Genomic DNA, 13,655 nt, shown 5'->3' with positions numbered 1-13,655 from the left:
CACCAAATAGCACTTAAAGAAATCCTGAGCTTTAAAATTTATAATGTACAGTACTTCTTTAATCACAACCTAGTATCTGACTTCTAAATGGATTTCATTTTGGCCAACAGTTCTCATCATTAGAGTATATACACAGTGTTAAGAGGAGGGGTTTACTTTGATAACACTTCTTTGGCTTGTCCATCTGTGGCCTGACCACATATGATGAATGACTGGCAAATACCATGGGGCCAGAAGATGCCAAGAAAGAAAGCATGCTAGTATCAAAAGCTAGTTTATCTATGATCTACTTGGAAGATCTCAATTCTCCCTAGGACTCCGTGTAATTAGGTGACAAGGGCCAAAGTCTTAAAAAATAAACAGGGGGCTCCTGGATGGCTCCATTGATTAGGCATCTGACTTTGGCTCAGGTCATGATCTCACAGGTCATGAGTTCGAGCCCTGCATCAGGCTCTGCACTGCCAGCTCAGAGCCTGGAGGCTGGAGTGAGTGTTCCCCACTCTCTCTCTGCCCCTCCTCCCCCACACTCTCTCTCTTAAAAATAAATAAACATTAAAAAAAAAACTAGGGGTGCCTGGGTGGCTCAGTTGGTTAAGCGTCCAATTTTGGCTCAGGTCATGATCTCACAGTTCCTAAGTTCGAGCCCCGCACTGGGCTCTGTGCTGACAGCTCAGAGTCTGGAGCCTGCTTTGGATTGTGTGCCTGCTTTGGATTGTGTGTCTCCCTCTCTCTACACTCCACCCTGGCTTGTGCTCTGTCTCTCTGTCTCTCAAAAATAAATCAATATTTAAAAAAATAAGAAAGAAAGAAACAAACAAACAAACAAACAAACAAAGTTTAATCCAAGCTTGTATCTTACTGGTCTCCTGAATGACCAGAGAAAGAAAACAAATCTCTAATACTCAGTTTGTTCCGCTAGAAAATCCCAGTTAAAAAGCAGAAGAAGTTACTAAAGCTATTGCTAGGAATATCTTTGGATTTTACCTGTCTGTACTTTGTCTGCTTGCCCTTCTGCATGAATAATCAAGAACTGACTGTGTTCTTTGGATCAGGAATGAATCCTTAACTACAGTTCTGCCCATGTATTGGTAAAGACGCCTCTGCCCTTTTCAGCTAGGCTGAGATGTAACAACTCAGCCGATGACTGAATTTGATCTAATCAGCTCAATGCTCCCTCCCTCAGATCCATCAGCACCAAATATAATAAAACTTCAGTTTGGCCTTTCCTTTACGGTTCTATCTTTTTTTCCTCTACCACCTCATCCTGAACCTTCCTCCTTCTCTTGATTGATAGTGGCATCTTGGTCTTTGGATTCCCTTCATGACTAGAGAAATAAAAACAGTCTCTCACAGCAGAAACAGGAAAATTTCAAGTCATTTCAAATAAGGATCCTCAAAGGAGTTCTTAGAGAAAATAATTAAATATATTAGAAATACAGAGCACCTGGCTGGCTCAGTCAGTAGAGCATGTGATTCTTGATCTCAGGGTAGTAAATTCAAGCCCCACCTTGGGCACAGAGCTTACTTAAAAAAACAAATTAAAGTATTCAGAGACCTTCGCTCTGGGTCTAGCTTTACTACCAAATCACTAAGTTATTTAGACATTCTCAGGACATTATTTTTTCTACCTCAGAGAAATGCTGAGACCACTAAGAGACTGCTTATTTAATTCACTGAATGAAAACTAATCTAAAAAGTAAAAATATTTATGTTAATGCTGGAAATGATTCTTGGGCTGAAGAAACTCTGGTCTTAACCTTTTGTGAGTTGTTATATAATTGCACCCTACAACTCCACGTTTAATTTCAAAATATAATATGTACTAAAGGTACCAAAGAATTTCTTTAAAACCACGCACAGGCTTTCTCCATTTTCTTCTATCACCATATGTATTTACAGATAATGAAAACTCCCATTAAGTAAAATTCTAAGATCCAGCTAAATAAAAGGAGGACTGTCCAGTATTCACAGAATGCTAACATATAGAACAAAGTTGGGGGAAGGAGCAAAGACCTGGATTCTAAAAAGATGAGCAATTTGAGTGGTTTAAAAAAAAAAACAACAACAAAAAGATGGGTTAAAAGTTTATATCTAAATAAAAGGCAACTGTTTTGAATAGCTCTAACAATCCCATAATAAGTGCAGTATCAAACATAGGGTAATTAATTCAGTGGACTTTTCCCCTTTCACTGACAGACTGAACAGCTCTGAGGATAATCTCCTTCACTCTCCCAGGGCTCAGTTGGAAGATTCATTATTTATGCCCTCAATTGTTTACTCTGTCCTATTTTCCATCCATCCAGGCCCAAGGGCAGTGTTATCACTGGCCTGTTTCCAAAATGAATGTATTATTAGTTCACTGCCTAACTAGTTACAAAACCAAAGATAATCAAACAAAATGGTATCCTACTACTGAAGAGCAACCCTACCCACCACTTGATCCAGGAGAGAAGTTAATGACAATGCTGACCCAATGTTACCAAAAGCTAATTCTCTTAGATGGATGAAGTGAGATCCATTTGTCATTCTAGCCTCCCCCCGCCCCCCCTTTTTTTCTGGTGAGCCATGGAGCAACATATATGCAAATCTAACAGGATTCTTAAAGGGCAGTATCATTAGAAAGGCAGCTCTGGCCCTCACTGAGAGCAGACCTGTAAACTACTGTGGATTAAACTGATTGAGATGCATTTTGCCTAGCAACCATTCATTAGGAAGAGTTCAGTAACTCACCAACAATCGATTCCACGTCTTTATCTGAACAGATAACAGACTCTACCAAGTCCTCTACCCTCTGTATTCAGACTTACAGCAAACAACTTCCTCAAAAGATTCAGCTTCCAAGAGTCAACCCCTGGGGGAGGGGGTTGGGTTTAAAAACACACATAATATTGTCTCAGACACCTGACAAAGCTGAATAGCTTAAAAACTACCACCAGTCACATCTCCATATGAATGCATTCATTGTCTCTAAATACGTCTCTCACATAACAGCGTTCCCAGCTCTTTTTGCTTCTAATATTTTCTCATCTCAAGCAACCTTTTCCCAATTCCAAACCGTACAACACTCAAGCTGATTATTATGAAAATCAACGCCAAGGGTCCAATCTTTTCCTTTACCTTCTCAAGGGGATCATTTTATACTTCTGATGTGAATGGGGGATTGGGCTTGAATCTCCCTTTAGAGAGAACACAGGGCCCTTTTTCTTAACACATCCTAAGCTGTGACTCACAGAAATAATCAGGATGGATAAAAACAGATTGCTAAAGAAAATTAAATCAGCTACTTTAACTTCAGCAGCACCATGTCCCTTCAACTAAGAGATTATGGGAAGTCATGGCTTCATATAATGGTTTCCTTGCAGAGGACCAAATTTGAGGAGTTCCAGCCCCTTTAAATGATATTTGGAGATCAGTGTAAATACACCTATGATTAATTCTATACATAGCCTTTGCTCCTGGGGGAAATTCTCTGGGGAAATCACTGTACCATGCAAAATATTGATTACACAAATCAGGCAAGAAAATATATAAAAATATTAAGTGAACAAAGTGTAATATAACTTTACAAAGCTGTATTAACTGTCTACTCATGGGTAGACAAAAAACCACCTAGGATTCCAAATGGGCCGGCAACTTATTTTTTAGTAGAATCAAGATGAAGTGATACATGCTTTAATATAGCCTCCAAATATTTTCTTTGTTACTTCCTCAGTTTGCTAGCTTAGACATCAAAGTGCACGTTGTTTTACACAATAGCTAGCTGTCAAAGCTTCGATGATTTTTAATAGTTCATTCTCAGTAACAAGTTAGGTTAAAAAAAAAACTAAAAACATCTGGGGCCTTTCAATTTAAACATTATGGAGTTGTATGGGATAGATGAGTAATAAGACAACCCAAATCCAACAAAGGTTTACTATGAGTCTACTATTTTGCACAATTCTTTTTAAAGATTTTTTTTTTAAGTAATCTCTACACCCAACATGGGGCTCGAACTTACAACCACGAGATCAAGAGTTGCATGCTCCACTGACTTAGCCAGTTTGGTGCCCCTTTTTTGTATAATTCTATAGCAAGGCTACTTGAAATGTAAAAGGTAGACAGACACATAGATAGATAGACAGACAGACAGACAAACAGAGAGACAGACTCCTAATCCCTAGTAAGCTTCTACAACTAAGATGGTTGCCTATCCTATTACACTTCTTCCTCATAATACTTGGCTTTCACCACAAACTGCCCCTTATTAGAGATCCAATAGGTCAATGCAAAGAAAAAACACTGATCCAATTAAAACTATAAGACAGCTCCAGCATATCAATTCTGTCTTCAAAACTGAATTCCAGTTAGAACAATCTGTGGAAACTGAACCTGGATTATAAGAATCTCTCAATCATTTCAATTAATATTTAGCAAAGAATGCTGCCAAAAATTGATATTCATCCCGTCTGGTATTCTAGTTCTTTGCTAAGCAACATCAAGATAAATCTGGTCCAAACACCTTTGGTGAAAATGCCCAGTTAGATTAAGCAAGTTTATCACGAACACTGCCACTCACCACAGAAAGACAGACAGACAGACACACACACACCATTTGTTTCTAACACATAAAATTTGGGTTTTCTATCTTCAATTGATAACTTTCCACTCAATTAAAAACTTAATAAAGAGGCTCCTGATTTTGGCTGAAGATAAGCTCTGTGTCCTTCAGAAAGAAGAGATCTATAAATTGTAGAAGTAAAAGAACTCAAAAGAAATAAATATAATTTAAATTGTTAATGCTACAGCCACCCAATTTCATAAAGTTTGGGAGGGAGGAAACTTTAAAAAATAATTGAACAAAATTCACCTGGATTTTTTTAAAGTTTGGTTCTGTCTTTCATGACAGAAACTAACCTCTCTGAACATATGGATATAAGAAATAAACTGATGGAGAAACAGACAAGACTTTTAGGTTTCAGTAACAGTAAGGTAAGTTTGCTCGTTTGATAGATTTCTCCAGTAGGGCTGAGTACTAAACAAAGCAGGTGACAAGATACTCAGGAGAAGACTTTTAACAGAGTTAATCGCTAACAACTATTAGGATTTCCTTTAACCACCGTTTGACATGGGCTGCTCCCTCTTTCCACTAGCATCTCCGTTTTCAGATTGTTTTTGCTGAATAAGGCAGTCCCAAGTAGGAAAATGGTGAAGACAGCCTTAATGGACATGGATGCAGTACAGTACCAAAAACCCATTCCTAGCCTTTTTTTTTTTTCTTTCTTTCTTTCTTTTCTTTCTTTCTTTCTTTTTCTTTCTCTTTCGTTCTTTCTTTGCGGTTTACTGCATCAGATGCCACGCAAGAAAGAGCTCCTCTTTTCTTCTGTTCATTTTACTTCATAAGAGACCGACATCGATGTATCAGTAAAAAAAGATAAGAGTCCTGAATCTCCTTACCCTGCTGCAGGGGTGAGATGATGGGAGGGAAAGAAGAATGAAGGGTAGAATCAGAAAATCAAAATAAACTGATGGGATGTGGAGCTCTTACTTCCCATTCCATTTCCCCTTTCCTCACAAGGTTAAGTCGGCTGAAGTCGGGGCTGCATTAGAAAAAGCACACACACGCACACGCACACACACCTTGAGCCCTTGAAGGGAGGTGAGGATCGCTCCGCAGCGCTCGCCCGGTGGGGCTCCAGGCTCCGCCCCGCCCGCCTGGGGCAGCTGAACCCTCCTCGCCCCGCCCGGACAGGAGGGATGAGAAGGGGCTTATAGCTGTCTTGGCTGGGGGAGGGGGAGGTGGCAGCTCCGAGTGCCAGGCTCTCGGAGCACAGCACTCCGCGGTGCGCCGACACCCCCTCCCCCAGCCGGCAGCCGCTTGCTACCCTTTGCTGCCGGAAGCCAGCCCCGCCCCCTCAACTCCATCCCGGCCCTCCGCAAACCCCCTCCTGCCCGCACAGCCAATGGCAAGCTAGGGAGCCAGGAGAGCGACCCGCCAAGCAGCCAACTGGGGAGGCCCACTGGGAGGTCAGCCGCCGGGGATAGGCCAGCTACCCGCGGCCCCGGCCCCTGCGCGGCTCCTCTTTGTTAGAGCTGCCCGGATCTCTCCTGACTACCACCCCAAAGCCGGGAGGCAAGCATACCACAGCTGGGCCAAGTGATGCTGCGCCCCTTCTATCGCTCCCCAGCCCACTCTCTGCCTGGGTGCTAGAGTGCCCCTATCCAGACAATACCTCCCAGAGTGCCTCAGACTTCCACAGCAATAGCCACCAGATGACACCCAACACTAAAAAGATGCTCCTGGGGCCTCTGCCTCGCCCTTCTTTTCTCAGGCTAATCAACTTCACACCGTGGATAGATTTAGGTTGCATATTAGATCAGCTGCAAACATCAATCCACCCTGTCTGAAACTCCTGCTTCCTGTGACGCAGAAATTAAGAGGGGAGGGGGCATATCGGGAAGGTAGTTATCTCGAAGTTGGTGGGGGTAGGAGAAGGAATACATCAAATAATCTGCAAACACACACACACACCAAAACACACAGTTGGCTCGAATCCAGTTCAGATATAAAACATCTACATCCAATTAAATCCAAGCTAACCATTCCTTTAGCAGGTTTCATTACAATCAGGCAACAAGTATCTAAGTCTTGTTCAAGCCATATGCCAAATCTCAGAAAAAACTCTCAGCAACCGCCAGGTCGCTGCATAACTGGCAGGCTGCATCAACACTTCAATCACTAATGCCAACGTTAGGGGCATAACACAGCTGGGATGGAATATGTCAAAGACTGTAGAATATTTTCTTAGGTGTAGTGGTGGAGCAGTGCATGGGACTCATTTAAGAAAAATAGGGGCGCCTGGGTGGCTCAGTCCGTTAAGTGTCTAACTTTGGCTCAGGTCATGATCTCATGGCTCCTGAGGTCAAGCCCCACATCAGGCTCTACACCGCTTGCTCAGAGCCTGGAGCCTACTTCAGATTCTGTGTCTCCCTCCCTCTCTGCCCTCCCCCGTTAACGTTCTGGCTCTCTCTCTCTGTCTCTCAAAAACAAATAAACATTAAAAAATTAAATAAAAGTAAAATAGAGGGGAACCTGGGTGGCTCAGTCAGTTAAGTGTCCGACTCTTGATTTCACTCAAGTCATGATCTCACGGTCATGAGATCTCACGGCTGGGGAGTTCGAACCCCGCATGGGGCTCTCTGCTGTCAGTGCAGAGCCCACTTCAGATCCTCTGTCCCCCTCTCTCTGTCCCTCCCCACTCGTGCTCTGTCTCTCAAAAATAAATAAAACATTGGGGCACCTGGGTGGCTCAGTCGGTTGGGTGTCCAACTCTTGGTTTCAGCTCAGGTCATGAACTCGTGGTTTGTGAGTTCTAGCCCTGCGTCAGGCTCTGTGCTGAAAGCATGGAGCCTGCTTGGAACTCTCTCTGACCCTCCCCCGCTTGCTCTGTCTCTCAAAATAAATAAATAAACTTTAAAAAAAACCATAAAACATCTTTTTAAAAAAGAAAGAAAAAAGAAAAAGAAAATGGGGATCAGGGAAAGTAAGCTATTACCTATATTGTCATTTTTGTCCACAGAATTCTTGCAACTAATGTTAAATACCTACATCATACTCTACAATCCCACTTAGTTCCCCAAAGTAGTACTATAGTTTTTAAAAGACAACAAAAGGTATTTGTAATTTAAGTAGCCCTTTATTTTTCAATGTTTATATTTGAGAGAGACAGAATCCAAAGCAGGCTCCAGGCTCTGAGCTGTCAGCACAGAGCCCCATGTGGGGTTAGAACTCACAGGGTATGAGATCATGACCTGGGACACTTGACCAATTGAGCCACCCAGGTGCCCCTAAGTAGTCCTTTCTTAATTTGGAGTTCAAAGCATTTCATATCTATAACCTCAGTCTTCTTATAAGATGGAAAAGGAGCTGTACAGACATGCCCATTTTAAAGACAGCTCTTCTTTCTAACCCAAATTAAAAGACTGGCTTAAAACAGATTTATAGAGGAACCTCACTGATGTTTCATAGAGTAGCATTCATTAGGTTCCATATGAAAAGAACTAAATGTGAAACTTTTTGATTTTAAAGTCTGCTAGCTTAGCTAGCTAGCCAGCCGGTAAGTCCAGTCTCATCCTATCATCTCCTGACTTAAACCAAAAATTCACGAGCTCTCTAATTCATATCATTTAGCAATTCCCTGGCATTTTCCATATTAAAATAACTAAAGAATAAGAAACTACTGCTCAAAGTAGCTAACCATAAAGGTAATCTTGATGTCTAAGGGAAACTTCTGTGTCAGTACCTTCCTTCAGATTCTAGCCTTCTCGATAAAGGAAAATTTTTTCTCTTTAAGGACTAAACTAGAAACTAAAATTTACATTGTTCCGAGAACACACATGTACCAATTAATTTGCCAAGACATCAAAAACAAGGAACCAAACATACCAGTCTCACCACTATTATCACAAATGTTCTTGGAAAGTGGATAATTCCGATAAAATTTCTGATATCCTCTTCTATAATATAAACGTGGAACTCTTAGGGAGTTTCAAATACCTTAACTAAATTAAAAAGTCAAATTCACCTTGCCCAAGTATCTATACAGTCCACAGAAGAATTACAACTATTTAATAAAAGATCACTGGGGAAGCCCAAAACATTTTCTTCTAAAGAATTCAAGTCCGGGGCGCCTGGGTGGCGCAGTCGGTTAAGCGTCCGACTTCAGCCAGGCCACGATCTCGCGGTCTGTGAGTTCGAGCCCCGCGTCAGGCTCTGGGCTGATGGCTCGGAGCCTGGAGCCTGTTTCCGATTCTGTGTCTCCCTCTCTCTCTGACCCTCCCCCGTTCATGCTCTGTCTCTCTCTGTCCCAAAAATAAAATAAAAAAAAAAAAAAAAAAAAAGTAAAAAAAAAAAGAATTCAAGTCCAATTTCTTTTCACGACCCTCAAATGTACTCTATCTTACTACCATAACCCTAACAGAGACCCTTAACATGTCTGTGCGGTAACTATAATTTCTTTCTAGTCTTCCTCATTCTGCATACCATTGCTTTCAAGTATTTGTTCTTAAAAAACACAAAGTTTGGGGCGCCTGGGTGGCTCAGTCGGTTAAGCGGCCAACTTCGGCTCAGGTCATGATCTCGCAGTCCGTGAGTTCAAGCCCCGCGTCGGGCTCTGTGCTGACAGCTCAGAGCCTGGAGCCTGTTTCAGATTCTGTGTCTCCCTCTCTCTGACCCTCCCCCGTTCATGCTCTCTCTCTGTCTCAAAAATAAATAAACGTTAAAAAAAAATTTTTTTTTTTTAAAAAACACAAAGTTAGGAGCACCATGGTAGCTCAGTCGGTTAAGTGTCTGACTTTAGCTCAGGTCATGATCTCACGGATCTTGGGATCGAGCCCCGCATCAGGCTCTGTGCTGACAGCTTAGAGCCTGGAGCCTGCTTCAAATCCTGTGTCTTCCTCTCTTTCTGCCCCTCCCCCCACCTTGGCACGTGCGCGTGCTCTCTCTCTCTCTCTCCCCTAAAAATAAACAAACATTGGGGTGCCTGGGTGGCTCAGTTGGTTTAAGAGTCTGACTTCAGCTCAGGTCATGATCTTGCAGTTTGTGGGTTCAAGCCCTGTGCTGACAGCTCAGAGCCTGGAGCCTGCTTCGGATTCTGTGTCTCCCTCTCTCTGTGCCCTGCCCCCACTCACACCCTGTCTTTCTCTGTCTCTCAAAAATGAATAAACATTAAAAAAAAATTTTTAAAACACAGAAAGTTACATTTATTGCACATTTACTAGGGCCAAGGCCCTGTGGCAAGAACTATATATTTATATTTATTATTTTGTCATAATAAGCCTATGAAAATTTCCCCATTTTTATAGATAAAGAAACTGAGGTGCAGAGAGGTTGAAGATCTTCTCTAAATCATATGGCTGGTAAATGGAAGAGTCAGTATTAGAATTTGGGGGGAAAAAAAGAATTTGAGTCATTTTGGCTCCAAATCTAATACTCCTATGCACTAAGCTATATGTGGCTCTCTGGTACCTATGTCATCCAGCCAAATTTCCACTCTATAGCTGTTACATGTTCCATAATCTGGCCCTATCTTACACTATCAAACTTACTTCCCACCTTTCCCTAGCATGTTTCCCCACACCAGACAAACTAATCTGTTTGCTCACTGTCTATCATGTTCATCCATTTCTATTTTCATGACATGACTTGTGCTGTTATAACCATGCCATTCAAATCCTACCCATTCTTCAAGTTCAAATTCCACCTTCCTTGTAGAGCCTTCTTTGATGCTGTCAGCAATGATTCCTTTCCTGAATCACTATTACACAATTTAATACCTAAAAAAAATTTTTTTAATGTTTACTTTTGAGAGAGAGGGAGAGCGCGCGCGTGCGAGCAAGCAGGGGAGGGACAGAGAGGGAGACACAGAATCCAAAGCAGGCTCCAGGCTCTGAGCTGTCAACACAGAGCCCGACTTGGGGCTCGAACTCACAAACCGTAAGATCATGACCTGAGCCGAAGCTGGAATCTCAACCAACTGAGCCACCCAGGCACCCCAATAGAATACTTATTCTGTTATCTAATATGTGATTTGTCTTCCTACTTTAGACTGTAACTCAGAACTTGTATTACATTTGCCTTTGTCTCCCTTCCCAATTATGCACAGTAAGGCACACATAGCAAAGTCCTCAATAAATATTTAGACCAGTAAACTTTATAGCAAAAGAATAACCCAAATCACTTAAACCACCCAAGTTCTCAAAAAAGCCACCAAAGTTGAAACCATTAATAATACTCTTCATTCATCTTCAAGATACAACAATCAAGTTCTAACTCTGCCACTACTAACTACTTACTTATCCAGTATCATGGACAAATTGATCGGAGGGGCTTCAAAAGGGCTGGTAGTGTTTCTTGATCTGGGAACTAGTTACATAGGTAATGTTTAATTTTTTTTTTTTTAATGTGTTGTTGTTTTTTTTTGAGAGACAGACAGACAGAGTGTGAGCAGGGGAGGGGTAGAGAGAGAGGGAGACACAGAATTCAAAGCAAGCTCCAGGCTCTGAGCTGTCAGCACAGAGCCCAATGTGGGGCTTGAACCCACGAACTGTGAGATCATGACCTGAGCCGAAGTCAGACTCCCACCCGACTGAGCCACCCAGGCACCCCGGTAATGTTTGTGAAAATTCACTGAGTTGTACACTTATATGCACTTTTCTATACTGTATATATTTTGTCTCAATGAAGTTTTAAAATATCAAGTTTCAGATTATAAAATAATCACATCTATTTTTAAGCACATAGTAGTATTATATATGTCTGTAGGTCCAAGAAAATACTGGAACATATAATATATACCAATCTGTCAATTGTGGTTATCACTAAGAGGAAGATTAGAAAAATAAGAGGGAACAAAGGACAGAAATTTTTTTTTAATTTTTTAAAAAATGTTTTTATTTATTTTTGAGAGAGAGAGGGATAGAGCATGAATGGGGGAAGAGCAGAGAAAGAAGGAGGCACAGAATCTGAAGCAGGCTCCAGGCTCCAAGCTGTCAGCACAGAGCCCCACAGAGCCGGACACAGGGCTCAAACTCACGAACCGCAAGATTATGACCTGAGCCGAAGTCGGATGTTTATCCGACTGAGTCACCCAGGCGCCCCCAGAGAACTTTTTAAATTTATTTTTGTTTTTAAAATTTTTTTAATGTTTATTTTTGAGAGAGAGAGAGAGAGAGAGAGAGAGAGAGCGAGCGCATGAACAGGGGAGGGGCAGAGAAAGAGGGAGACATCGAATCCAAAGCAGACTCCAGGCTCTGAGCTGTCAGCACAGAGCCCAATGTGGGGCTCAAACCCACGAGGGGTGAGATCATGACCTGAGCCGAAGTTGGATGCCCAACTGACTGAGCCACCCACGTGCCCACCCCCACAAAGAACTTTTTAAATATTTGTTTCACTGGATCTTTCAAAAAGTAAGCAACATGCATTAATTTTGTAATTTTAATAGATTAGCTGAGTAGTGGAACTAACATTTTCTATAGTTTTTAAACGTTTTATGCGGAGCATGTCTAACTTTTATAATCAGTAAAAGATGCTGAAACAAAACCACACTGGCTCTTAAAAACAGAAAGAAAAGATCAATAAGCTAGACTGAAAACTAGTTCAAGTAACTAATATCCATCCAGTATGATCACACTTCAGTATTTCTTAAGTACTCTGGCATATTTCCCAAATGACATTTATAACAAACACACACCAAAAAACAAAAAAAACAAACACCAACAAACAAAACAAAACTGAAAAGTGTCAAAGGTGCCTTTGACAATTTATTCCAATCACGATAACTATACTGAGGGGCACGTGGGTGGTTCAGTTGATCAAGCGCCAACTTCAACTCAGGTTATGATCTCATGGTTCATGGGTTTGAGCCCCGGGTCAGGCTCTGTGCAAACAGCTCAGAGACTGGAACTCACTTTGGATTCTGTGTCTCCTTCTCTGCCCTCCCTGGTTCACACTCTGTCTCTTTCTCTCTCTCTCAAAAAATAAATAAACATTAAAATACATATACATATATATACAACTCAGAACTGAATAACAAGGACAAAACAATAAAAACGATCTATCCTGAACATAAGCTGAAACTTTTTTTTTTGTTTATTTTTGAGAGAGAGAGCTTGAGCAGGGGAGGGGGAAAGGCAGAGAGGGGGACGGAGAGAGGGAGGGAGGGAGGGAGGGAGGGAGGGAGGGAGGTAGAAAGAGAGAGAGAATCTTAAGTAGGCTCCACACCCAGCGGAGTCCAAAGTGGAGCTTAATCTTAGAACCCTGAGATCATGACCCAAGCTGAAATCAAGAGTCAGACTCTTAACTGACTAAGCCACCTAGGTGCCCAGAAGCTGAAACTACTAAAAGCACATTTTCCCCATAAAGACCTGCTATGAGACATTTTATAGAATTCAAACACCCATGTGACACAACAGACTTTGATTTAAAAACAAAAACAAAAACAAAACCCTTATTATCCACCAGTCTTAAAGAGAACAGCAGGTCTGAAAAAGAACAAGTGTGAAAGTTTAAAAAAAAAAAATGAGGATGCCTTTATTATGTCAATGTAGCAAAGTATTTTTTTTTTTAAGCTGGCTGTATTTTCTCTTTCGGACACTAGAGGGAAGTTTAAAATCCATTCACTGTATCTTTGGATTCATTCATTCATTCACTCATATCAAAACTGAATAAGCTACAGTCCCTGTCTTTAAGGTGCTTAGTCCAGTGAGGGAAAACACAACAGTTAAAAAAAAAGAAAAAAAAAAGCAAACTACAAGAAAGAGCCAAACCTCAACTTTTTTACAAGACTGTGGGTTTTGGGAAGGACAGAAGGGGAAGCATTTCTGGCAGAGGGACTAAAAAAAACCATGTCCATATAATAATTCACACTAGACAAACCAGCATATCCAAACTGGCTTATTCCCCTATTTATCTTCCCCATCTTAATCTAAATGGAAATAACATATAACTACAAGTTACTTTAAACAATTATCTATAGAAACGAGAGGCATGAAGTGTTAACATGTGTGGAAGATTTGCTAAAATATCGAACTGACTAGGTTTCAAAACCTATTATACACAGTTTTTAAAATTTTTATAAAAAGTTTATTTAAGTAAGCTCTACAACCAACATGGGGTTCAA

The 13,655-nt window shown here is 41.2% G+C and overlaps 1 protein-coding gene across 2 annotated transcripts in view; it reads right to left on the bottom strand.

Annotated features, from left to right (window-relative positions):
* The window catches only part of FAM222B (family with sequence similarity 222 member B), a 76,620-nt gene that overhangs the window by 40,472 nt on the left and 22,493 nt on the right, over positions 1 to 13,655 (bottom strand). The window contains exon 1 of one of the 2 annotated variants that reach the window (XM_060646799.3): positions 5,617 to 5,895. The exons of the other annotated variant lie outside the window; for it this stretch is intronic. The gene's annotated coding sequence lies outside the window, so the exon portion shown is untranslated. Of the gene's footprint in view, positions 1 to 5,616; positions 5,896 to 13,655 lie in introns of those variants that run through there. 2 annotated transcript variants of the gene reach the window in all.

The sequence above is a fragment of the Panthera onca genome, chromosome E1 (genome assembly GCF_046562875.1).
Source record: "Panthera onca isolate mPanOnc1 chromosome E1, mPanOnc1 haplotype 2, whole genome shotgun sequence".
Classification (NCBI taxonomy): Eukaryota; Metazoa; Chordata; class Mammalia; order Carnivora; family Felidae; genus Panthera; species Panthera onca.
The sequence above is the reverse complement of the archived record's forward strand: the minus strand, read 5'-3'. Positions and strand labels throughout refer to the sequence as shown.